The following is a 25,818-nucleotide window of genomic DNA, read 5'->3' on the forward strand; positions in this document are numbered from 1 at the left end:
TATGCTAAGGTTGTTTTCCACTGTCTTAATGTGTTTGAAATTCATCTGAATCCATATTGTCTATGGCATAAGAGTTACATGGAATAACCTGAGAGGCTGCAGAAACCCCTTTTCATGTCAAAACAACGCTCAGGGGCCCAGAATTTTACTAGCAGCGAGTCACTATCTAGGGCAAGGCATTTCCCTCTCTGGGCTACGTTTTACAAGGCAAACACTCATAAAAATTACTACATTCATAACATATTTATGGGTATTAGTTTATTAGATTTCTCATTCCTCATAACCTGAGACAATAAGTATGCAATTGAAATTTAGGAAAGAGGCACTAAAATTGTGACAAAATACTGTTTAATTTATGATTTTGCAAAGCAGAAGTATAAACAGGCATCTCGCTAAAAAGACAGCTGGTGTTCAAGTTAATGTGTTGTGGCGTTCATTTTATAACCTTACACGCCTTCTGAGTCAACACCAGTGACGAAACCCAATTATAGTTATAGAGCTTATCAACTATTTCAATTACTGTGTGCCACATATTACATTAGGCATGAAGATGCCAATTCTCCAACTTACAATCAAACAGCAAGAGAAGGGGCCAACAGACACACAACTAGCGACGAGTCACTGTAAAGCAAGAAGTGTCAGACTGGGGCGAAGCGCTGGGAGAGCAGAGAATAAAGCATAAGCATTTGTGTCTCTGGGAAGCAGAGACAGCTCATGGAGGAGGCAGTATTTATTCTGGGACTTGAAGGCTGAACAAGAAAAAAACAATGCTGAAGCCATTCCAGGCGAGGGAAACAGTAGGAGAAAAGGCGCTGAGATATAGGGGCATGAGGTTTACAGAGAAAGATGTATCTGCATTTACAAGGCTGATGTGTGTACGGTGTGGGTGTGTGCACAAGAGGGTGTTTATAAAAAACGGAGAGATGGGGGATATAGGAGAAAACTGAGTCAGTTTGTAGGTTTGGGACAGATAGTGGACCTAACCATGTTAAGAAGAAAAGTTTTAGAAAGCCAGTAAACTAAGTGGAGTGAAACAAAAGGGAACTAAAAGGAGCCTTTATTAAGTTATTTTTTCACATGGTTTTTAAAAAATCATTGTTACAAAAAGACATAGTGAGAAGTAAAAACTACCAGGCATTCCCTGTCTCCCTCCCCAAATATTATGAGCTGTTCATGTACTTCTTCTGTGGTCACCTCCAAATCTATAAGTAACATCCCTAGGGCATTACTTTTTGATTTATTAACTTTAGACATTATCTATTGACTTTCTGCTATAATTGATAAGAAATTACTTTGCACCACCGTTCAGTCTTTTTCTATCACTATTTCTACGTGTCTACTGGTCATCTAAAGGCTTTATATAGCCCATATTTTTCAGTCCAGCCGCTCCTCCTGTCTTCCATCAGAGGAGCCTCGGCATCGATGTCCCAGCGAGTCTCCCTGGGTAGGTGGCTCCCCTTCCACTGCCACCCACATTCCTGTTACGTTAGGTCATGGCTTCCTGGGAGGCCATCAGCTTCCCTGCTCTTTAGTGTCTGTCCATTAAATCTTCCATAAATTAACTTAGGGCTTTCATCCACTGAGGGTCCTCTTCTTTTTTGTTCACAGGGAACTAGGGCTTTTAAAATTCATTTCTATGATTTTAATGAGATTAAGAAAAAAAGGGGAAGACTAACACATTTGTGCATTTCGTGATCTTGAACCGTAAGTTAAGGACATGTGTGGACACTTTCCCATCTGCTCCCTGCTTTGGTTGCCCTTCTTGAACCTGCTCTGTGACAAGGAGGCTGTCCGCACAAGGTTTGTATCATTAGCCTGCTTACCCATTGGCTTCTAGTTGGGCTTGACAACTGAGGGAGGGGGCACAAATGGAAGGAAAGAAGATGGCAGGGGAGAGAGAGAAATTAGGCTATTTATTCCACCAATTTTATCCTCTGGATCACCACAAGCTGGCTGCCCACCCTATAAAAGCCACAGTTCCTGCGGAGTGACACTGTCCTACCGATGCTTCCTCTGAGTTCTACTCACCGCTCCTGCCTCTATCAGCCTTCAGGATCTGGGCTGTCAAGGTACTGCTAGCTTACATTCATCCTGTTCACTGCTTTGTAAATAATCCATTTAATTGTCTCCGTTGTCCCATTTGAATGAGAACATTATTTCCTGACAGCAAATGCTTATATTGTCAAAGGGCAGAAGCTACCAGTATTTGACACAGAGGTGTGCTATAATTGGTTCCTTCTGAAATGTAGTTAAGGCCCTGTAAGGAGTGTAGAAAAAGGAGATTTAAAAAAGTATAATTAAAACGGTTCTGCATAATAATATAAAAACTATCTTCATTTGGGTAGGAACACTATTTGAAAATAATTATGCCTTTGGGAAAAACTCTATTCCTCCACTCGTAGTTAATTCCAATTATACTGTACTTATTCTAAAAATTACTGTTTACCTTTAGGGTTTACACATGAGTGTGTGTGTGTGTGTGTGTGTGTGTGTGTGTGTGTGTGTGTTCTACCCAACTGTTATCTTAGGAGACAAAAAATGAAGACCGAAGACAATAAAAAAAATGAAGGGAACACCTTATTTTACATTGAGAGAGAACATGACCAGTGCCTCTTCCTTCACACTGAACCCACACATGCATACCATACACATAAGCACATGCACAGTCCACACTCGCACACAGAGGTAATCTGTTTTCTGGTTCAATTCTGGGTAAAATTCAAACTGGGAAAAATAGTTGCATTGATTTTCATGCCCTATAGGTATTAAAGGGGTAGACAGTGGCTTTTCAGGTGGACAGCATTTGTATCACAAATACATGTAAAATGTAGTGGAAGTTTCCAGGTATTATAACCATAATCTACAGCAGATCCACTTCCTGGCATTTTGCATATGATATCTCATTGTATTATTACAACACTTTATGAGGTTGGTATTATTACTATTATTATTATTTTTATTATTATTAAAACTATTATTATCATACCTATTTTATAAATAAGAAAACAGAGGGAGAAAGAGATAAATAATTTGCACAAAGTCACCTAGCGAGGATTAAAACTGCAGCTAAACAGACATCAAAACCCATGGATTTTTTTCATAAAGGAGGCTTTACAGTAAGATAAAGAGAAAGAGAGGAACATTCCAGGGAGGAGTCCCCATGGCTGGTCCTCTGCTATTTCCAAAGGATATGTCCTCCTTTCTAGTAAATTCTTCAATAGCATCCTATTAGCAGAAGGCTTTAAGTGTCAATAAAAACACAGAGTTTGTGGGGCTTAGTGAGTGATGCTTCCAACCTCATTAGGCCTATGAAAAAATAACAATAAATTAAAGTGCCTGTTTGCAAACATAAACTACTTACTGCTCAAGCATGATTATGGCTAATAAAAAACTAGCCTGAATTCAATTTTGATTTATGCATATTTTGTCATTACTAAATCATCAGGCAATAGTTATTATAGTCAAAAGAAATAACATTTAGAAAAGGTGGCAACTTAAAGATCAAGAACAATATTTAACAGGAAATGCATGAATGGGCTATAAACATGGAGGAATATTTATAGGTGCTCTGTGAAGGCCTGCACCAGTCTTTCCTGGAAGGGTGGAAGCAAAGGGAGGGGAAATCAGCATGTGACGAGTGTCTCTGTGTGATTCATGTCCAGGTGAGCCAGCGCCCATCGCACAGATGGAGAATCCTGGGTGCTGAGCCCTGATGCTGGGTTATTCAGCAATGACCTGACCTAAAGAATTGCCCCCTAAGTTTCCAACTGATTTGAACTGTGAGAGTAGGGGGGATCCAAGCAGAGCATAGTACAGCTGACAGGGAAACAGGGTTGGATATGAACTCCATGGGAGCGATCCTAAAGGCAAGTGGATGTGGAAAGTAAACGCAGGAAGGATATTTTTCGGCAATGCACAGCAGTTATTTCAATACCAATCTTCAGAATTCTGATGATAGATTTTTTAAAATATGACCTTTCTGCCTTTCACTTGTTTCTCAAATACCTCTATTACTAATGGGTCTGATAAATCTCAATGACTCACTTGGTTTCCTGGCACCAAGAGTCTTCCAGGCTTATTGCCTTGTATGGGTTGGTTCTCACCTGGTGCCCTGTTCCTTCTCCCCACTTACACTTCCAGGTTACCATTATACAAACAAAATCAACAATCTGTTGATTATTCATTCCCCTGTCATTGATCTTGAAGCACGAGGATGGCACCAGTGATATTTAAGATTCACATCATAAAAGCAACCACAAGTGAAATGCTTTCTGGGGTTGAGTTACAACCCTAGTGCTTACTGGACTTCAGGCCATTCCTTTTATCTTAAGCCTCTGCTTCCTTGGCTGTAAAACAGGCCAAACAAAAGTTTTTATTTGCATGATTGCTGTAGGAATTTAATGAGTTACTACAGATTGCCTGGTACAGAGGTCTTCTCTAAGTGTAATATGAGTTCAGGAGAGAAGGTGAAAAGAAGAAAAGCTTCAACAGTTGAGGCTGTTTCTAATAAAAATAAAAATAGGACAAACTACTCTTCCATTCAGTGCCGGGTCTCATTCATGTGCTGAGCACCTAGGAGACCACAAGCAACTTAAAATAATTCCATGCCCCTGGTAAATTAAACTACAATTGCCAAGCAATTGGTACTAACCATCTTCTCAAAGCGCTGGAGAGGAATGGATAAAGTGATCAAACATCTTGTTTGCTCAGGGAAGTCCTAGTTAATGCCTGTTATGCTGGATTAAATATTAATAGCTCATTCACCACTTTCAGAGGTGCCTTAGTTTGTATGAAAAATTATATGAACCCTCAGAAAAAGACCTCCACTGCCTGTGAATGTAACATGCACATTTTGTTTTTCACTGAAGCATCAAGTTGCATTTTAAATGTGTAGAAAAGGCAGACTGCACTGCTGTTCTTAAAATTATCCATTCAATCTGATTACTGGACCTTTTTATTTCTTGCCATAAAATTCTGTTTTAGATAGCAGTTCATGTGTCTGGGGAAGACTGTTGTGAGCCCCAAGCACACTAGCTCATGAATCATTAAATCAAAAATTAGAGGGAAAGAGAGTATAGGGCTTACCTCAAAATAATGGACTGGAGCTACGTTATGTATTGTTATGATAGAAACATCATGAACAGATACTATGCAACTAAAGAGAACTGATGTTTACTCAAAAGTGGATCATGAATATGAGAAGCAAACAACTTCCACTCGTCAAAAATTCCAAATGGTCATTAAGAAGTCTGTTTCTAAGCCAGTCCCACAGACAGAGATCGCAGTAGGATGTTAGGCAGCCCGGGTTTCTTCAACATTAAACCTTCTAAAAAGTACATTCTCTCTACTCACTAATTATACACAAGAGAATACCCCTTTCTAGTTTATTCGCAACCATTATTGAGAGTCAGGGTTCAATTTTTTTATAGAAAAGGTACAAACCAGGTTCACCACCAGCCCACCTATCTCCAACTGAAATTTGGAGAAACAGACACCGTGACCCTGAGTTCTCAGAGGGCAGCACTTACCACGTACAGTGTTGTCATTGTTGATAAATATTTATCAGGTGTCTGCTACATGTAGGAGATGCACCAGGTGCTGTGTGTCATAAGGAAAGGAACACACATGCATTATTAAACCTCCCAGCGAAGGGGATGTGGAACTTGATGGATGGGTAATAATTCAGTGCTCCATAGTTTTATAAGCATTCGGAAATGATAATATAAACTTTGCATTTATTATCCAAAGGCCATCAATCCAGGGTGCTCTCTCTTTGTTCAAGGAGAAATGAAGGGCTTAAGTGGTGAAAAATACAATGCCCTAGAACTGTGCATGGGAAGCAAGATTCATATACTTCCTTCCTATTTACCTTGATGTTCTATACAGAGGGCAGAGACATCAGAGCAGTCTCCTCCCCCAGAATTCCTGCCCAGCCTGGACCTCCAAGCACTTCAGAATTAGCACTGAGCCTATCTACATGCATATGGAATTAAACAAAACTGCAGATTCCCGCTAAACTCCCCAGGAATGTTGAAATAGGCTCCAGGATATCCATATACTTCTTTCATTTTGAAATGTTACCTGAGAAAAATGTATTCGATATACTTAAAGTTTCATAATCATCATTCACTTCATAACAGAGGCCCAATTCAATGGCTCTGGCAACAGACAAAACCTCCAGGGCTCTGATTTCTAATCTCAGCTCATTACGGAACTGCTATATGACCTTGGGCAATGCACTTAACCTTTCGGAGCTTCAATTTCCTTGCTTGTCCTCTGTGGGTAATTCTGTGGAGCCAACTCACAGGACAGCTGTTAGGAATGCCTAATTAAACGGGATTCAAAGGATTCTGCAAGGGTAATACATATATAACCAACCACTGAACTTAACATTTTTTATATGCAAGCCCTTACTGTAGATTTCAGAAGAAACAACTCATGCTTATTTCTGCATAAACCATCTGGGATGACAGTCCAGGCAAATAAACATTTTCTATGGTAGACACCACACACTCCCTGAAGCGTATGCAATAGTTCTAATTTCTAGGGACTTTCTCCAATATCTACTACTTCCTGCCCTCAACCACTGTTGCTTTTAAAACATCTCCAGTTTGAAGAGCTAACTTTATTAAAGTCTTTGACTCTGGCCCTTCCTCTCCCTAAATATCACAACTGAGGTTACCCATAGGTAAGTAAGCTTGGGTTCTACTGGACCCATGAGGAATTTAACCCTAGCTGCATATTAGTATCTCAAGGGAAGCTTTTTATAGACTTGTAATGCCCCCCCCCTCCCCAACCTAAACCATTTAGATCAGAATCTCTGGTGAGTGAGGCCCAAGCATTGGTGTGCTTTAAAAATCTCCAGGCAACGGACCACTGATTTAGCACATTTAAAGCTAGCATCTCTTATTCATCCAATATGTAAAACAGGAAAAAGACAATGCAGCATGGTTAACCAAGCAACAGAAAACAAATGAGCACCAGCTAAATCATCACTGCTCTCGACACATTTAAAAAATGCAAACTGCCCTCTAGCTAAGTACATCATAATGGGCATAATTGGAAATGTGTACTATAAACGAGGAGGGTTAACAACACAATTTATAATGACAAGTTGCACTTGTCTTTTCTTCTTGGCAATGCGTGTGAAATAACAAGCATTTGTTTCCCCCCAATCCTGACCCCTTTTCATTTTAGCAGATGAAACGTCTAGTGGCTGCCAGCTCCAGGGCTCCCTAATGTGTGGCACTCCATCATCACTGATACTGAAACTCGCAGCAACACCATATTGCACATGTACAAACAGGTTTTTGAGGGCACAGATGTCACCTAGGATACAAGCTCAAGATGACACCATCATTATTAGGCATGGGTACTGAACTACATATTAGAAAAATCATTTTAAATAATCCATGTGGCTATAATGTATTAATGCTCTATATCCTCATAGGCATTAAAGGATGCTCTTCACGCCTAGCATGGAGCTGGAAGCAAGAGGACAGAAGGGCTTCTAGGTCAAGCTTATGTGTCACAGCACAGTGAAGATGCAACTCAGAAATGCACAGCAAGCAACCTCAGGTCCTCAGCTCCTCAGCCCCTCTGTTCTTACAGGACATCACCAGGCTATCTGCTGTGTGGAGATTGCCATGTTCTAAGTGCTCCACCACTCTATGGCTCAACCACATAACTCCTGATTTCTGCAACTTTTTGCAATGTCCCTTCCAGGATGTGTCTACCTGTAAAAACTGGTTTAGCTAAATGTAAGGTGTGGGGGACTACTCAGACATTAACAACATCTGTGCTACTAAAGTTTTTATTTGGGGGATAGTGATAAGATGAGTTAAAGGAAAATAACTGTGCAAGCAAGCCAATTAAAGTAAACCTTTTCATTTATTACTATAAATTTTATCACTATGTAGACAAAGACTCTTAATTATCCCTTTATGCATGAAGCACGTGTTACTACTTGTCTTGCTATCTCCACCATTTTGCAGCATCCACATAAAGTCATTGGCTTTTGAAATTCCTTTTATGACTTAGTGTTGATAAAATAACATGACTTTTTAGCATGAGTGATTCTGGAATCCCAGTTCTGAGAAAAATTACTTATCTCCTGGTGCCTCAAAGGGAAATAATTAGAATACCTTATTTGGAACTTTAAAAAAATAATTAGAATTCATATATATGTGTGTGTGTGTGTGTGTATATATATATGAATATATATAATAGTTAGTTCAGGGTTTGGCATCTGGTAAGCATGTATAATTGGCAGTTGGTAGACAGGTTAGTGTGAGGGTCTGGTTAAGTGTATTTTCTCTCCCTCTTCATCTAGATAATTATCCCTATGTTTCCTTGGAGACTGGACAGAGGGCCAAGTCTTTCAAGAAGTTTTTCCACCCCACCTCAACCAAGTAGCCCTCTTTTCGTACATCCACGTCCCTACAAAGTTCTGTGTTGCACCCTGTTGTCTTCCTGCCTCCCTCTGCCTCCAAACAGCAAGCATCTATAGGCCTTATTATAATTCATAAAACCTAGTAGACAACAGTAAATGATTTTTGAATAAATGAAAAGAATACACAAGTGGACGTCATAATTAGATGAATGCATAGCTTTCTAGAATTTATTTTTCTTGAATGAAAATTTGGAGACATTAGTTTCTACCCATGAGGCATAGTAAGTGTCTGAAGAAGCTCTGCTGGCACAGAGAAGCTAAATGTCAGAGAAGTTTGGTTTTAATTAAATTTAAGATGTTTATATTTTTAATTTTACAAATTTGCAAACATAGCAAATGAACTCAATGTATCCATCCATCATCATCAATAATTACATGGAAAGCTTGTTTCATCTATACCCTGCTCATTCACACATACCTGAATTATTTCAAAGAACATTTAGCTATCATATCACTTTATCTCTAAATATTTCAGAATAGATTTATAAAATATAAGGACTTACTTAAAATATAACCATAGGAACACTAGCATACCTTGAAATATTAATACCAATTGTCCTAAAATACTTATAATTACCCAACTGTCACTGGATTACAATTTGCATCCCAATTGTCAACTGGGTTACAATTGTCCTATAGGTTCCTTTCCTCTTCTTTGTGTTTCCTTTGCAATTCTCTTTGAAATGCTTTCCAAATATTTTTAATATGCATGGCCAAAAAGGTGGAAAATTAAGGGGAAATTCTGGAGCACTGGCCCTTGAGAAAATGTCTCCATTGCTGGTGGTGAGGCCTGACTTTTAATAGATATGGTGGATTAGTAAATAAGAAACAAAGCCTGCAACCAGAGCATAGGGCAAGGTTTGGTCAGAGATACCCCTACACACACACACACACACACACACACACACACACGGTCTTTGGTGTGTGAACTATAAAAAACCCCTGCTCTGACCAAGAGAAGGAGTGGGAGTGCTGTCTTGGCTTTCACTTTAGAAGTAACGGGGAAAAAGGGAAAAAAGTCACCCAGAGATTCCTAAACAGATATCCCTACTAATTAATATATTTGTAGAGCTAAAAGTTTTACTATTCTGCCTGGAAGATGAAACCCAAGACATAACTGTTTGCAAGATATTCTGGATTGTTCTAGAAAAAAAGAATAATGAAATCCTCTAAGAGGAGATACTGTCCTAGAAATTGAAAATACAGCACAAAGAAAGAGAAAAAACACTATTCCTGTCATTGTGGGCTTCACATTCTAGCGGAAGGATAAAGACAATTTAAAAATACATTTTAAATATTTAGGGTTTCTTTTGGCAATTATATTTTGTGCAAAAAAAAAAACCCACACACATAAAAAACCACACACAAAAAAACAAAATGTAGATGGGAATGTTAGGGAGTGTGTGCAGTGGGGGAGAGTTGTAATTTTGAACTTCAAAGCCTCAGTGAGAAGGGAATGTGTGAGCAAGTACATGAAGGAGGTTGGTGGGTCATCTATTTAACACCTAGGGGAAGAGAAGTCTAAGCAGAGCCAACAGTCATGTGGAAAGGCCCAGAGTCAAATTCCAGAAATATCAAGGGAGGCCAGAGCAGCTGGATCACCCTGTCCAGGTGGAGTGTCATGAACCCTCCCCACACCCAAACTCCAAAAGGGTTGTGGGTTCGATTCCCAGTCAGGGCACATACCTAGGTTGAGGGTTCGATCCCCTGTTGGGGCCTGATTGGGAAGAAATCGATCCATGTTTCTCTGTCTCTTCCTCTCTCTCTTTCCCTTCCTCTCTATAACTCTCTCTAAACATATCCTCAGGTGAGGGTTTAAAAAAAAAATAAAGAGAGTGGCTGGATCACTGGGTACACTGGGTTCAGAGGGAAGATAGGAAAGGAAGTTAGTGTCTCCACATGGAAAAAGAAATTGGATTTTCATCAAATATCATACAAAAAATTAATTATTAAAGACGTAAACTTTTCTAAAGAAAAAGTGTAATAACTTTATGTCTTTGGAATAGGAAAAAAATACCTAAAAACAAAGATAAATTTAACTACATTAAAATTAAGTATTTTTGCTCATTGAATGGCAAACTTCACCCTGAATAGTAATATTCATACTGCATGGAACCAAGCACCGTTTACTCTCCAGAATGTAATCATAAAAAAAAAAAAAGACTGAAGCACTTGTCATGTTTCATTCACTTGCCAAGTGCTTTACACAAATCAACTCATTTGATCCACATAACACTCCTGAAACACAGGTAACTCCTGTCACTCCCATTAGCAGGTCAGAGAATGGAGGTACAGAGAAGTTTTGCACCTTTTCCAAGGTGCGGGTCAGGACAGAGAGGACTGGAAGCCCGGGCGGTCTGCGTCCAGCGCGTGTGCTCCCTCTGCTGCTTGTCACCCTCCCTCTCCTTGTTGCGAATCCCTCTGATCCCCGAATGTCCTCAGCCCCGTACAAGAAGAATTTGCAATCCAGAAATCAGGATCAGTGTGTCAGTCTGTGGACATGACAAGTGCTCCCAGCAATCAGAACTCAAAGTCAGTGAGGATCCTGGGCCCTGGAGAAAGCTGGTAAGGACCGGGGCCATGGTCATGGGCATATGACCTGTGCCGACTCACAGGGCCCCAGACTCAGAGGGGCTCTTGGTTCAATTCTCTGCTGCAACCATCTTGAAGTTCTTAATAATTTTTGAGCAAGGCACCCCACATTCTCATTTTGTACTGGGCCCTGCAAGTTATGTTGCTGGTCCTGATAAGAACATATGGTCATGTGGGGAACGAGTGAGATCCTCTTGGTCTTTGGGACTTTTCCCTTCATGGAAGCCCTCAGGGAGGCGAGAAGGAAGGGTTTGCTTTCTCCTGGAGTTCTGACAGTTGCCTACTCCTTTTGTTTCTCTCTTAGCACTCGAATCCTTTGAGCAGGAGAGGGTTTGCATAATCACCAAGTTACATGAACTCCATAGGATGGGCGAAGTAACTTATACACTTACATATGATACACATTTTTTTTTTAATTCAAGAAAACAGATTCTCTTCATTATTTGCCCAGATAATTGAATGGCCTCATAATTTTCCTGATTTCTAATGCTGTCTAACCTTATTATTTTCTGTACTATCTTTTAAAAACACAAATCTGATATTACTACACTCATGCTTAAAATTTAAATTTTAGAGAATTCCACATAATGTCCAATCCTCATAAATCTCTTCAGGTGCATGTTTCTCTAACTCTCTTTCTCATCACTCCCTCATATTGCATTATGACCCCAGGCGGCACAAGCTGCTTGCCTGCAATTCACTTCACTAACATGTATTCTCACACTCTCAAGCCTCTGCACGCACATGCCCTATACTACCTTTAAGATACTTCTACCCATATATATTTGGAAACCCCTGATATACCAAATCTTACCTCCTCTGGCCACTTAACTAGAGTAACACCCCCTACTCTTTGGCTGTACAATACCCTGTGCTCATACCTTATGGAAAAAAAAATGTTTATATCCTTGATTCCCCTGTTACAAAGCCCTATGATTTAATTAACCTTGTGTTATTTCTCTTAATGTTATTAGCAGTTGGTATATAATGAGCCCTAAAGAAAGGATTTACTAAGTTAATGATACACTCATCTATTACCATTCATTCAATAAACGTTTCAGCACTTACTGTGTGGCAGCCCCTATTCAGTGATTAAGCAGCGCACAGCGCACAGAGCCACCTAGAGATGTAACTGCCACGAGGAAAACAGCCCAGGCACCGAGCAGACAGGGCGCGCAGAGAGGGGGTTCCCACTACGGGTGCCAGAGAAAGATGCGACATGGCACTTGAACTGAAAATAAAGTGTTGATCGAAAGGCACCTATGCCAAGGGCTGGGAGAAGAGCATTTTCGGGAGAAGGGGCGGCAAGTGAAAGGTTAAACAAGATGGTCAGGAAGGAGGCCATGGCTAGAGGAAGGTAAGAAAGCAGTGGGAGGTGGGATGTGAGTTCACAATATTGCAAAGCAACGGGATGTGAGGGGGAAGCCCCCCTGCTTAGTCCTGCATGTGGGGGCGGCCCGCTTCCATCGCCCTCCCTGTCTCGGGACTCACTGCCTCCCTCGCTTGTTTCTCCTGTGGGAAGGCTGAGTGGCGTCTGACTCAGGACTTTGGGAAAGGGAAGCGGCATATGTGGCTCCTCCTTCCCTCCCCTTTTCTTTCTCTGGGATACATCTGCACAGAGGACGCACATGTTCTGATCCTTTCTCAGCCACACTCATGCAAGTTTTCAGGTACACAACCTGGGCTGTGACCAGGCGGCGAAGCGTGTCTGATTCTGGGGCTGAGAATCAGCTGGTATTTTGAGCTCCCTCTGCTGTGACTTTCAATTGTTTCTGAATTCGGTTGGGGAAAATAGTTGGGTGGAACAATTCGACTTCCTCAATGTCCATGCCCATGTACGACCTTGTTGGTCACACACCCTTACTTCTGAGTATCTTTTCTTTATTAAAATAATAACTTTCATGGCTTGAACTTATGTATACTCATACATCCTATAACTTACTCAGGGGCGATGAAATACGCAATGGCAGACAAGGAGGGACTTCTTACATATTGGGCCACTATTGCTGAGCTACCCTTTTCATGTAGGGTAAGTGAACCCTGGGGAGTAAGTTGTCTCATGAATGCTACGTGTTATGTCCAAGTTAAAGATGGGTATATACAGTCTCAGAGGCTAACTCAATGGAAACACCAGGAGTCCGTTATAGCGATGATAGATCCTATAGGTCAAACGCTTTCCACCGCACATGAACAGATTAGTGAGAAGCTCAAACAGAGTAAAATTAAGGGCTATACTGAATACAGTCAAAGCTCAGCTCGGAAAGTGCTGCGGCTGTTCAGCAATGGGAGAGAACAGTACTGGCTCAAGGAAGAAATAACTTCCCACAGAAGTCTCCACTGCATTCATGCCGTCTAGATCCTACTTGGGTTATCATTCACAAGGCCTCTAAATAAAAAAAAGTAAAAAGCATATTTAAAATATCAGGGCAAATTAAATATGACTTGGAAATAATCTCAAATGGCAGGGAATCTACCATGTCTAGCATACTGATTTTATTCCATATCACTGTAAACATGTCATTCAGCAGATATTCTATCTGAACCATTTCCATGTAGCAACTTTATTTTGAAGGAATTTCAAGAGATTAGCAGAATATCCAGTGATAATTTTTCTACTAGAAAACATTTAAAGGTTGTTTGTTAAACCTGAGGGATCCACTTCATTTTGAGCATGAATTTACTATCTTCTTGATTTGTTATATAAATTATCTGACCTAAGTTAGAAAACCTAAAGTTCCAAATTGACATATTAAAATCCCAACATTTAACTCTAACTCTAGGCACTCTAGGCTTTGTTATAGTGATACAAATTAAAAAGTTTATAAATCTACCATCACACTAGCTAATCCAGTGAGTCAAAAACCTCCTGAAATCACATCTAATTGAGAATCATATTAAAATTCAACCAAAATCAAGGAAGTGAAAAATAATGTATTCTTCTTAATTGTAGAAAATTATTTAATAAAGCAACACCTTGCTAAATCAAAACTAATTTATTCTAGTTCTTCATAGGAAGTACACTGAAATTCTAAAAATAAAGTTCTAATTAGAACAGATACCTTGGTTTCTGAAAGGCGATTCATTTAACTCTATAAGCAAATAAGGATTATATTGTGTTGCACTGTATTGTCTGCCGAGAATTCTACAGATATGAGAAAGAAACCATCCAGAAGTAAAAACATTTTGAAAAGAAACAGCATTCACATCCAAAGAAATACAGAGTTTTTGCCACTAAGGCTAACAATAAATCATTATAAATATCCATGTGAGCCTCAGGATTTATTTATGGTAATGTAGCTTGACTGTTGAATAAAGAAGATTAATGGTGCTTTAGAAAAACTATTAGATGCAAACTAAGAAGACATAAGAGCAGATTTCAGGTGTAAAGGGCAGAACTTCATGCATTAAATAGGCATTTGTTTATTCTGTTTTCTTTCTTGTTTATTTAATTTTGTTTGATATGTTAGTTTATTTTATAAAACAATACTGTTTATGACAGAGGATTCCTAGGAATGAGAGCCTAGGCATTGTAATAAGAATTCAAGTACACACAGCCTGTATATTTTGTTTGTTTAAAGTAAAATATCTAGCCCAGATCCTGCTCAAGGAGAGTCCTTTCCCTCTCCTCCAATTTTCTATTCTACTGAACTTATATTCCCTGGAGCTTCATTTTCCTTTTCTGTGTTTCTACCTTATTTACAACAGCTCTCCTCTCAAAATGAAGCTCTAAAGTGGCTTTTGCCTTGGAAACAAGGAGGTGGGCTTTGTCCCTCCTCTGCCTTTAGGTCAGCACTTGGATGTACTGGCAGAAACCTAAGGGAGGAAAGTAGCCATATTCTGAATTGCCTCCCAAAAAGCTGAGCCAGGATGTCTTGGAGAGGTCAGTCTCCGTGGTGAACAACCACTCTCCCTAACTGAGTGGAATGCTCCCATACTCAGCTCCTGCTGCTTTCTACGCACTGTCCCCTTTCCCTTCTAAGCAGGTCCTGATGTAAAGGGAGCTGATCTACAGGCTGCTGGGTGATTGAGGGACCTGGTACAAATTGGCCCATCAGACTCTCTTACTTGGTAAGTTGAATAAAGAGCCGCAAAGGAAGTTTCTGTCAATATTGGATGCCTGACTTAAACAATTTTTAGAGCAGGGGCTGGGACAGAGATTCTGAGCTCTGTATCTGCTAGTTGTGAGAGTACAGAGATCAGAGCCAGCCCGTTAGAAGAGAGAGGGCAGTAAGCGAGCAGAGGTACTGGGGGAAGGAAGAATCACACTGGCTCTGAGAGTTGAAAAGAGGAGCCTTGGTTTCTGTTTGCATTTCTAGTTCCCATACCACAAATGTGATTTTTTTCCTTCTTTTTAAACATCTGTAAGAATTCCTGTTAAAACTTCCCATCAAGGCCCTTTTTACCTAATGTAGCTAGAGGGATTAGATCCTTGAAAACTAAAGTAGATTCAATTAGAGCAATATAATAGATGCAAGTTACACATTTCTTAAAGAATCCATTGGCCCATGGTTAAGTCAAATGCTTCTGTAGTCCAGTAGTTCTAAAACTTTAATATATCTTAGAATTACTAAGGCAGCCTGTTTCAAAATGCAAATTTTGCAGTCCCAGTCCTGACTTCAAAATCAGAATCTCTTGGGGTTTTAGCAAACATAGCAGGTAATACTGAGCTGGAAGTCTGTGGGCCATACTTTCAGAAACCTGTTCAAATTATTCTAAGTTTCACACTTCGGTCAATCTTGGCCTCTGAAAGACTGCACATAACCATGATGTTGCACTTTAACATGTCATCCTTGGGTTTCATTAGAAAAACAAACAGTGAAGCCCTTATTCCATTTCCTATAGACATATTGCCTCTGTTGGAGTCCTCTGTTGAAATGTGAAGTTCCAACAGGAAATGCCTTTTAAGAACTAGCAATCGAATAGCCTTAGCTTCCCATGAGATACTCATAAGATTTCATTAAAAATAATGATAAACTGACTTCATTAAAAATAATAAACAAATGAATGAATGAATGAATGAATGAATGAATGAATGAATGAAAGTGATAGAACATGTTTCCCTTTTAAGCACATTTGCCAGGTAATCAGAACAAATCTGATCCTAAGTCCCACACGCTCTATTGCCAGCAGCATCACGTGTGTTCTTGTAGTGAGCCACTTGAATCATTTATGAAAGAAATTTAGTTGTAAAGGCAGGTCAACTTTTTTAGCAGTTTGTTAGGTTTGCTTACATATGTAGGTTTTCACTGGCACCCATATATTTGACGCGGATTTACTGAATTCTATTCTGTATTAAGTTTATGACTAGGCACTTTTGGGAATGAAAACTGAAAAGGTTCCAGGACACAAAGACTTCATGTTCCTTCAGAGAAGAAAGAGAACACATTTATCAATAGCTAAAATGCAAGCCATTCATACAGGGCTCTGGGCCTGGAGAGCGGGGAGTTTTTTCCAGCAGGAGGAAAGGGTTTACATTGGGTAAAACAGGCAAACAAGAGATGAAGAGAAAGCTATTCTAGACAGAAGGCAAGTCTGACTTTCCTGATGACCTTCCCTCACAGAGCCTGGATCTGCAAAGCACATAGCACATTTCGTAACTGCATCTGCATTCGGGTAATTGTGTCCAATCGCTCTACCTTCCTCCACTAACTGCGCTCGCCATGACGTAGGGATGTGTTTCTCCAGCCCCCACTCCGCATATACGCACACAGTGCCTAACCTAGCGAAGTGCGGGGACACAGAGATCGCTCAGCAAACGTTAACTCCTGAATGGGTGGTCTAGAGTCTAGGATTCCACACAGTTTTGCCAATTTGTTAGTTCTGCAACCTTGGGCCCTATATCTAAGCCTCTATACCCTCACATGTACCATGGGGTTGTAATAATGCTTTTCATAGAGAGTTGAGGTAAGAATTAAATAGAATAATGCACATCAGTAAGTTACAACTATTACTAATTTTGTAGAAAGAGGCAATGATATGAAGCCACGCCAAGCCAAGGCAGTGATATGAAGTTATGAGAGCCCGTTATGATAAGAGTTTGAACTTGTCCAGCTTTGTTTTCTCTAGCACTGTACAGGCTCACCAGGCAAGGCAAGGTAGCAAGTTCAATCGAAACCGGGTGTCTTGATCTGGTCTTTCCTTCTGTTGGACCAGGTGACCAGGAGTGCTTCCCTTCAAGCTACTGATTTACAGAGAAGAATTAATGGAACAGCCGTTCCTTTCTCATCAAACTGCCTAGATGGTCAATGAGACAGCACACATGAAAGCAGTGTGGCAGATCTATAATGTGCAGAGTGCAGAGCCTGTTCACAAGCTTCAGAGTACCAGTCTTCAAATCCTGTTTTTAAAATTAAATTATTTTTAAATTATAGTTCACATACACTATTTTATTAGTTTCATATGTACAACATAGTGATTCAACATTCATATACCTTACAAAGTGAACACTGCAATAAGCCTAGTAACCATCTGCCACCATACAAAATTATTATGATATATTGACTATATTCCCTTGCTGTACCAAGCTTTGGGTTCTTAAATTGGTAATAAACAAACAAGATAAGCCTTGCCTATGAATATGAGAAATAACCTGCTCTGTAGGATGAATGCAGGCAAGCCTTGGAGTCAGAGAAATCTGGATCCCAACCCTGGCTTTGCCTCTGACATACTGGCTGATCTGGGATCAGTGATTTCATCCTTTTGCGCTGGGTGTTCCTCACCTGTTAGTCATATACAATTAGACCTACCTCCTGGGGACATTGTAGGAGGTAAAGAAAAATCCAAGCTGCTGATACTGTGAACTCCAGGTCCCTGTAAATGTAAATCAAGCTCTGGCCCAAAAGGAAGAGGGAATAGAGCATAGGAGTGTGTGGACTGAGAACACTTCCCTATCAGCTACTTCTGCACTAACATTTGCTGTGAAGTGTAGGTAACGCCAACTAAGAGTTCTGACCTCCGAGCAGCAGTTCTTATCAGTGGTCTTCCTCCACATCTGGACATGGTCATGGGACTCTAAAAAATTGTTCTATTTTTTTTAACTTTTTTTTTTTTTTGCCAAATCTGATTTTTTTTTGCCAAATCAAATCCCCTTCCTACTGGGTTTTAGTAGAGCTGAGCAGAAGGAAAAAACAAACAAAAACACCCACATGGGAGGGAAAACTTAAAAAAATTGAGAGAATTTTATCTCTCTTTTTTCCTCTATGAATTAAGTCTTTTTTATGAGTTTTATTAGCAGAACTCCTCAGTCTGGCAGGAGTATGATCTAGAAATGTAAACTCCTACTAAATTCTCTGGAAATATTTATAGAATACTAGGACTATATGGTGATCTATGGACTTTAAGTTATAGACCAAAGGAGGCATGCCACCCCCACCGGGGCTTGTAAAATCAAAGGCACCTATATTTTGTATAACAGGGCTTGGGCTTGGGGCATATATGTGAGATACACATCTTATTTCAGTTTTCAAAGAACACTAAACAGATAACATCCAAAATTTATAGAGTTGACAACTGAGACTTAGGTTAAGTCACTTTCTGAAGCAGTCATTAGATTATTGTATTCTCTCCAACATTATTTTGAGGGCCCAAATCTTGATTACTCAAACGCAGTAGACGCCTCATTATTTGGGAGTAAATTAGTACTTTATCTACCACTTCCCAAGTGGACAAAAGTAGATGAGCCTTGGGGAGAAAGAAGGGGTCACATGTTCTTGAAAGAGGTAAGTAAAGAGAAAAGGTGGTGACAGTATGCCTGTGAGTAGAAGAAATGCTCAAGTCCATAGGAGGATATTTTTGACCTGTTTGAAATTCTGACTGACCAACATATTTTACCCTAATTGGCCTGCATTCACCAAACAACCCATTAATGCTGCGACTTCATCTAAATGGAAACAAAATATTTAGGCATTATAACTTGCTGTGGGACATATCGAGTTCATTTACTCATTCATGCAAAAATTACTGAATACCTATCATGTGCCAGACATTGTGCTAAACATTAGCAGTTCATTAGTGAAATCAGGAGACTCTACCCTTTAGATTTTATGACCTGTCTGAATGAAAAATGCATACATGGAAACAAGTCCATACTATCAGCACATGCAGGACTAGATACTGTAGGACACCAACATAATCAAAGAGAAATTCTCTGATCTTAAGAAACTTACATATTAGTAATAATAATAATAAATAATACATTTCCATATACCTGACATTCCTCCATGTTCTATTCTAACTTAATCCTTATAACCAATCTATGAAGCAGGTGCTAATATTATCTAATTTTGGAAAAAAGGAAACTGAAACACAGTAAGGTTAACATAAACCTAATTGCCATGTATGAAAAAAAGGGATCCGAACCAAGAAAGTCTAACTTGAGAGTCCACACTTTTAAACACTATACCTAGGGATTGAAAAAACATTACTACAGTGTGGGGCAAAAGTAGGATTACAGTTGTTCATATGGAAAATAATACAATAACAAATAATGACATAAGAATAAACTCTGTGTTTCGAGGACTCACAACGGTAAACCTACATTTGCGCCACACCATATATTTGATACTGGACACTGAAGACATACGTTCAGGAGGTTGGACATAGGAGCAAAGAATACCACCAAATGAGGTCTCTTACCAATTTCTAGTAGCAGTTTGCCTTTGGCCTTTGTGTTACCATGACATTGCTCTCCAGCTTGCCTCTTAGCAATAAAAGTTAAAGGAGTTCCTATAGCCTTTAATTATAGAGACTGATAAATAATTCATCATTAGCTCCATGGTTTCTAGGAGTTTATTGGAAGAGCTACTTTGAATATGCCACATTTTATCTTCCATTCTAATAACTTTTACCCCCTATTTACTTTTCCTTTCCATGAAAGTGGTATATATATCTAGGAATTATTTCAAAATAGTCCACTGGCAGTGGGAGGGGGATAACAGTAGTATAGACAAAACATTAGTGACCATGACTTAATGATTATTTTTACTTGGTGATGGCTACACAAGAGTGCATTCTATTAATCATTAATGTTTCATATTAACATTGTATTATTTTATGTACATGTCTAAAAGTTATATTATTAAATGTTGAAAGTATATAATATGGCCCTTTAAAGACAGTCTGAGAGAAATCTTGGAAAATAAGCACTGATCTGTGACTTTAAATTAGATATGGTGGTAATGAGAGCAGAGGCCAAGATAATTAATTTCCAGTACTATCCAGGCCAACAATTATCAATAATCTCCTAGGTTAAAATGTATACAAAGCCATACTGTAAAGTACAAAGCACTAAGTAAATGTTTCTCATTCTTGCCCACTTATAAGAGTCACTTGTGGAGAGTTTATTTATTATTACTTTTTTTAATGGCAGTTGACATACAATATTATATTCATTTCAGGTGTACAACTCAGTAATTAGACATCACAAAACTTACAAAGTTAGCATCCTGATAAATCTCACACCCATCTGACACCATGCATGGTTATTACAATATTATTGACTGTATTCCCTATGCTGTACTTTACATCCCCATGACTATTCTGTAACCACCAATTTGTACTTCTTAATCTCTTCACCTTTTTTCACCCAACCCCCAACCCCCTCCCATCTGACAACTGTCAAAATGTTCTCTGTATCTATAAGTCTGTTTCTGTTCTGTTTGTTAATTTATTTTGTGTTTTAGATTCTGCATATAGTGAAATCATATGGCATTTGTCTTCCTCTGTATGACTTATTTCACTCAGCACAATACCCTCTAGGTCCATCCATGTTGTCACAGATGGCAAAATTTCATTCTTTTTTATGGCTGTGTCATATTCCATTGTTTACATGCACCATTTCTTCTTTATCCATTCATCTATTGATAGACATTTAGGTTTGCTTTCATATCTAGGCTATTGTTAATAATGCTGCAGTGAACATATGGAAGTGTATGTCTTTTTTATTTAGTGTCTTGAGATTCTTCAGATAAATACCCAGAAGTGGAATTGCTAGGTCCCTCTTTGTCTCTTGTTCAAAAGTATATTTTGTCTGGTATAAGCATTGCTACCCCATCTTTGTGTTGGTTTGTTTGTTTCCATTTTCATGAAATGTCTTTTTCCACTCCTCTACTTTCAGTCTGTGTGTGTCTTTCTATCTGAAGTGAGTCTTGTATACAGTATATGTAAGGGTAATGTTTTCTTAGCCACTCGGCCTCCTTATGACTTTTGATTGGAGCATTTAGTCCAATTGTATGTAAAGTAATTGTTGGTAGATAGGTACTTGTTGCCACTTTATTATTCATATTTTGATTTTTTTTCTTTTTCTTCTTAAGGAAGACCCTTTAATAGTTCTTTTAATGCTGGTTTGGTAGTGATGAACTCCTTTAGCTTTTTGTCTGGGAAACTCTTCATCTGTCCTTCCATTCTAAATGATAGCTTTGCTAAGTAGAATAATCTTGGTTCTAGGTCCTTCTTTTCATCACTTTGAATATTTCTTGCCAATCCCTTCTGGCCTGCAGTTTCTATTGATAAATCAGCTGACAGTCTTATGGGAGCTCCTTTGTAGGTAACTAATTGCTTTTTCTCTTGCTGCTTTTAAGATTCTCTCTTTGTCTTTAACCTTTGGCATTTTAATTATGATGTGTCTTGGTGTGGGCCTCTTTGGGTTCATCTTATTTAGGACTCTCTGAACTACCTGGGCTTGCATGTGTGTTTCCTTCATAAGGTTAAGGAAGTTTTCTCTTATTTTTTCACATAGGTTTTCAACTCCTTGCCTCTCTCTCTTCTCCTTCTGGCATCCTTAAAATGCAAATGTTGGTAAGCTTGAAGTTGTCCCAGACACTCCTTATACTACCCTCATATTTTTGGATTCTTTTTTCTTTTTGCTGTTCTGATTGAGCATTTTCTGCTTCCTTGTCTTCCAAATCACTGATTTGATTCTCTGTTTCATCTACTCCACTGTTGATTACCTGCCATGTATTCTTCACTGGTTCTTTTTTTGTTTTCTATCTCTGTTTTTTATGTTTCCTATCTCTTTAAATTCTCACTAAATTCATCTACTCTTCCCCTGAGTTCATTGAGCATCCTTATAACCGTTTTGAATTCTGCATTTGGTAGATTACTTGTCTTTATTTTGTTTAGCTCTTTTTCTGGAGTTTTGTTCTATTCTTTCATTTGGGACCTGTCTCCTCATTTTGGCAACCTCCCTGTGGTTTTTTCCTATGTATCAGGTAGAGCTTCTACATCTCCCAGGCTTTGTGGCCTTATGTAGTAGGTGTCCTGTAGGGTACAGTGGCACAGCCTCCCTTGTCACTCAAGCTTGGAACTCCAGGTGTGCCTTATATGTGGATTGTGTACACCCTACAGTTGTAGTTGAGCCTTGATTGCTGTTGCTACTTCAGTGGGAGGAATTTACCCCCAGGCTGATAGACTTCAAGGACTGGATGCAACCACCATGGAGGATCAGCTGTGTAGAGGTCAACCTCACAGAGCAGGAGTTACTTCAGCAGGGCTCTGGTGCCCACTGAATCTGCCCCTTCAGTGTATTGGCCATGGAAGTGGTGGAGTGGTGCAATGACATGGCCTGAAGCTGTCCACTGGGTGCACTGGCTCTGAGACATCACAGGAGATGCAGTCCAAGATCAGTTGCTGCCACCTGTGCCCTGTCCTGGGGCCACCCAGCATAAGCTGCAAAGTGATCTGAAGATGACTGCTACTTGTGCTGGGCTTAGAGGTGCCCAAAAGAGGCCAAGCTATGAACCAAGGCTGCCTGCCACTAGTGCCTGGTCTAGGGCCTCTTAGTAAGAGATACAGGGCACACTGAGACCAAATGCTGCTTGTTTGAGAGAGATTGCTAAAATCCAAAGTGTGAGCTAAGACCAGCAACTTGTATGCAAAAATCACTGGAAATGGCTTGAGTGGGCCCTCAAGTTGGGTAGGGTAGTCTCAGAAAATCACCAGGGCTGGGAGAAGAGTGGGAGCCATGTTGATGTAGACTCAGATATGGCACCTGCCTGCTGGCTCTATGGGGGGAGGCTCAGCAAAGGAACAATGGCCCCTGCCAGCACTTCTGTCTGGGAGAAAGCTGCCCCTCAAGCTCCTACCCTGATGCCAGAAAATTCAGGTCCTGGATGTATGTCCTCAGTGCCTCTTGAGCTTCTGCCCCAGTGCTGGAGCTCAGAGTGAATAAATCCAAGGAACTCCATGCAGTGGGCCCTTTAAGAGGAACTCCTGGGACTCCAGAAGCCCTTCATTTCACTAAGTCACAATTCCTGCTGGTTTTTACACCCAGAAGTTATGGGGACGCCTCTTCCTGGAGCTAGTACCCTGGGATGTGGGGTCTGGTGTGGGGTTGGGATCCCTTGCTCATCAGGGGGAACTTCCTCAGCAAAGATATCCCTCCTGATTTTTATCTACCAAATATGGATGTTGGACCAGCTCGTTCCAAGTCTCCGTCCCTCCTACCAGTCTTCACATGGCTTCTTCTGCATATTCTTAGTTCGAGGACTTCAGTTTTGCTAGATTTCAGGAGGTGCTCAATGATGGTTATTCTGTAGCTTAGCTGTAATTTTGATTGTGAAAGCATTAGAGTACCACATTTACCTACACCACCATCTTGATCAGAACCCTGGAGAATTTTAATATTGCAAATTTCCCTTAAACATGAAGAGATTCTGACTATCATGGCTGAGGTGAATCTCAGACATCTACACATTGAAAACCTCCATGGAACTGAGGGCCTCTAAACTGATAAACTGTTGCTATTCTTAAGCAAACAACATTAGATATTGTAGGCAGGTATTTACTTTATAGGCTAAAGAAAGAATAAAAGAAAATAGCAAAAAATGCACCAAAGAATGGTTCTTGATTATGTGGCTAATTTATTACAGAGACTTGAAAACTGGAGAGGCCACAGCAGGACCACAGCTTGATAAATATTTGGTTTTTTAGAAGAATATGAGACTGTCATTAATCTTTTAAGAAGATTAAATGAGGAGGAGTGAGAAGACAGGAAGTGCAGCTTGCTACTAGCTAGAGAGTGTTTATGGCTTGAGAATATGTTTAAGTTATAAGGATTTAGCTCATGAACCCAGCCAACACCCAGTAAAACCTGATACAAGTAATTCATTTAAGGCAAAAATCATTCCTGGTACATTCCACCCCTGGAACTACTTTGGCTTTCTGAGGTTTGGAAAAGATTTTTTTCGGAATTCACATAATCCAGTGATTTCCTGTTGATACAAAAAAATTATTAAATCATAATGTCTTGGTGTATTTTAGAGATCTCTAGGTGATTCCATTGTGCAGCCAAGCTTGGGGGCCAAGGACATAAACTCTTCTTAACATTGATGACCCAACCTAAAACCACAGCTATAAAAAATGAGTTTGTCTATCTTCATTAGTTGAGTTTGCCACCTGCTCAGGCCCATCCTTCTACTGATCTCTCAGTTTAGGTTAGATCACTTTTTTCCTCCCCACACCCCACCATACCTATGTTAGCATCTGCTGGTGGATCCTAGTCTATGATTCTTATTTCACAACTTTGATCATGCCATTGCCTTGCTCAAAATTTTCTAATGAACCCCTACACCCCCTTTACACACACACACACACACCTGGAGCTTTCTAACCTACATACAGGTATCACCTGGGAACTTGTCGAAAGATACAACTCCAGGGCCTGTCCAGGTCTACTGACTTAGACTATATTTTAATAAGACCCTCAGGGGACTTGTATAAGCATTTAGTTCGAAAAGTACTGCTTTAGAATAATATTTCCAAAAGTATCTTTTGAAGGACACTCTCAAGGACAGAGAATCTATATCTTGGATTCAAAGCCACACATTTCTCTTTCTTTACAGGACATTTGTTCATTCAAAAAATATTTACTGAGTGACAACTATGTTACATATTATGATGGGGCTAGAGGATCCAGAAGTGAAGACAACAGAATTGGTCCCCACATTCATAGACTTATAATCAGCAAGGGCATTGTTATCAAGAAAAGAAAAATAAGGGACTGTCATGAAGGAGACATGTGGGATGCTATGGGAAAATCTAGTTAGTGAAGTGGATGGGGAGGGTCTAATGCAGTTTGGGAGATGTGAGCATCATCCTGAAGAAAGGCTGTTACAGCAGGTCCCTGTGATGCACAAACTGAGGGCTCAGGAAGGAGGGGCAGCTAAACACAGCGCCAGCCTCACACACCTCACATGCAGCAGGTACAAAGGCTTGGACAAACTACAGAAATGCAGGCCCAGTGGCTACTCCATGAAATGTATTGTTCTAACTGTTTTCCTTATATTTAGGTGCTTTACAGATGTGGAAACTGAGGCAGAGAAAGATTATGTAATTTATCCACTATCACAGAGCAAACTTTGGAATTCCACTCTGGCCACCTAGTTCTATCATCGATGTTTTTAGCCAACACACTCTACAACATTTGAATCCTAAAGAATACAATGTGTTCAAGAAGCTGAAAAAACACACCACACATCTAGAGTTCAAGCAGTGTTTGCTCATGTATCTATGGTCCTTTTTTATTATAAGGGGAAGAATGCATCACCATTTAGCAACATCTTCTTACAACTCAAACTTCTAAGGAACACCCCCTAGTTACTGAATCAGAATTTCTGGCCATGGAGCTGAAAATATGCATCTTAATAATTCTTCCAAGTGATTTAGTAACATTAAAGATTGAGAAGCATAGGTTTAGAGATACTATTTCTGCCAATAATCTCCTCCCCCTCAAATAACCCATGGTTACTTAATAATATACAGGGGTGGCAAATGTAGGT

The 25,818-nt window shown here is 39.7% G+C and overlaps 1 protein-coding gene across 1 annotated transcript in view; it reads right to left on the reverse strand.

Moving 5' to 3' along the window:
• Positions 1 to 25,818, reverse strand: part of THSD7B (thrombospondin type 1 domain containing 7B) — a gene marked incomplete at its 5' end in the record, with an annotated part of 630,914 nt that overhangs the window by 301,721 nt on the left and 303,375 nt on the right. The window lies entirely within an intron of this gene.

Source organism: Miniopterus schreibersii (genome assembly GCF_964146895.1).
Source record: "Miniopterus schreibersii genome assembly, chromosome: 7".
Lineage (NCBI taxonomy): Eukaryota > Metazoa > Chordata > Mammalia > Chiroptera > Miniopteridae > Miniopterus > Miniopterus schreibersii.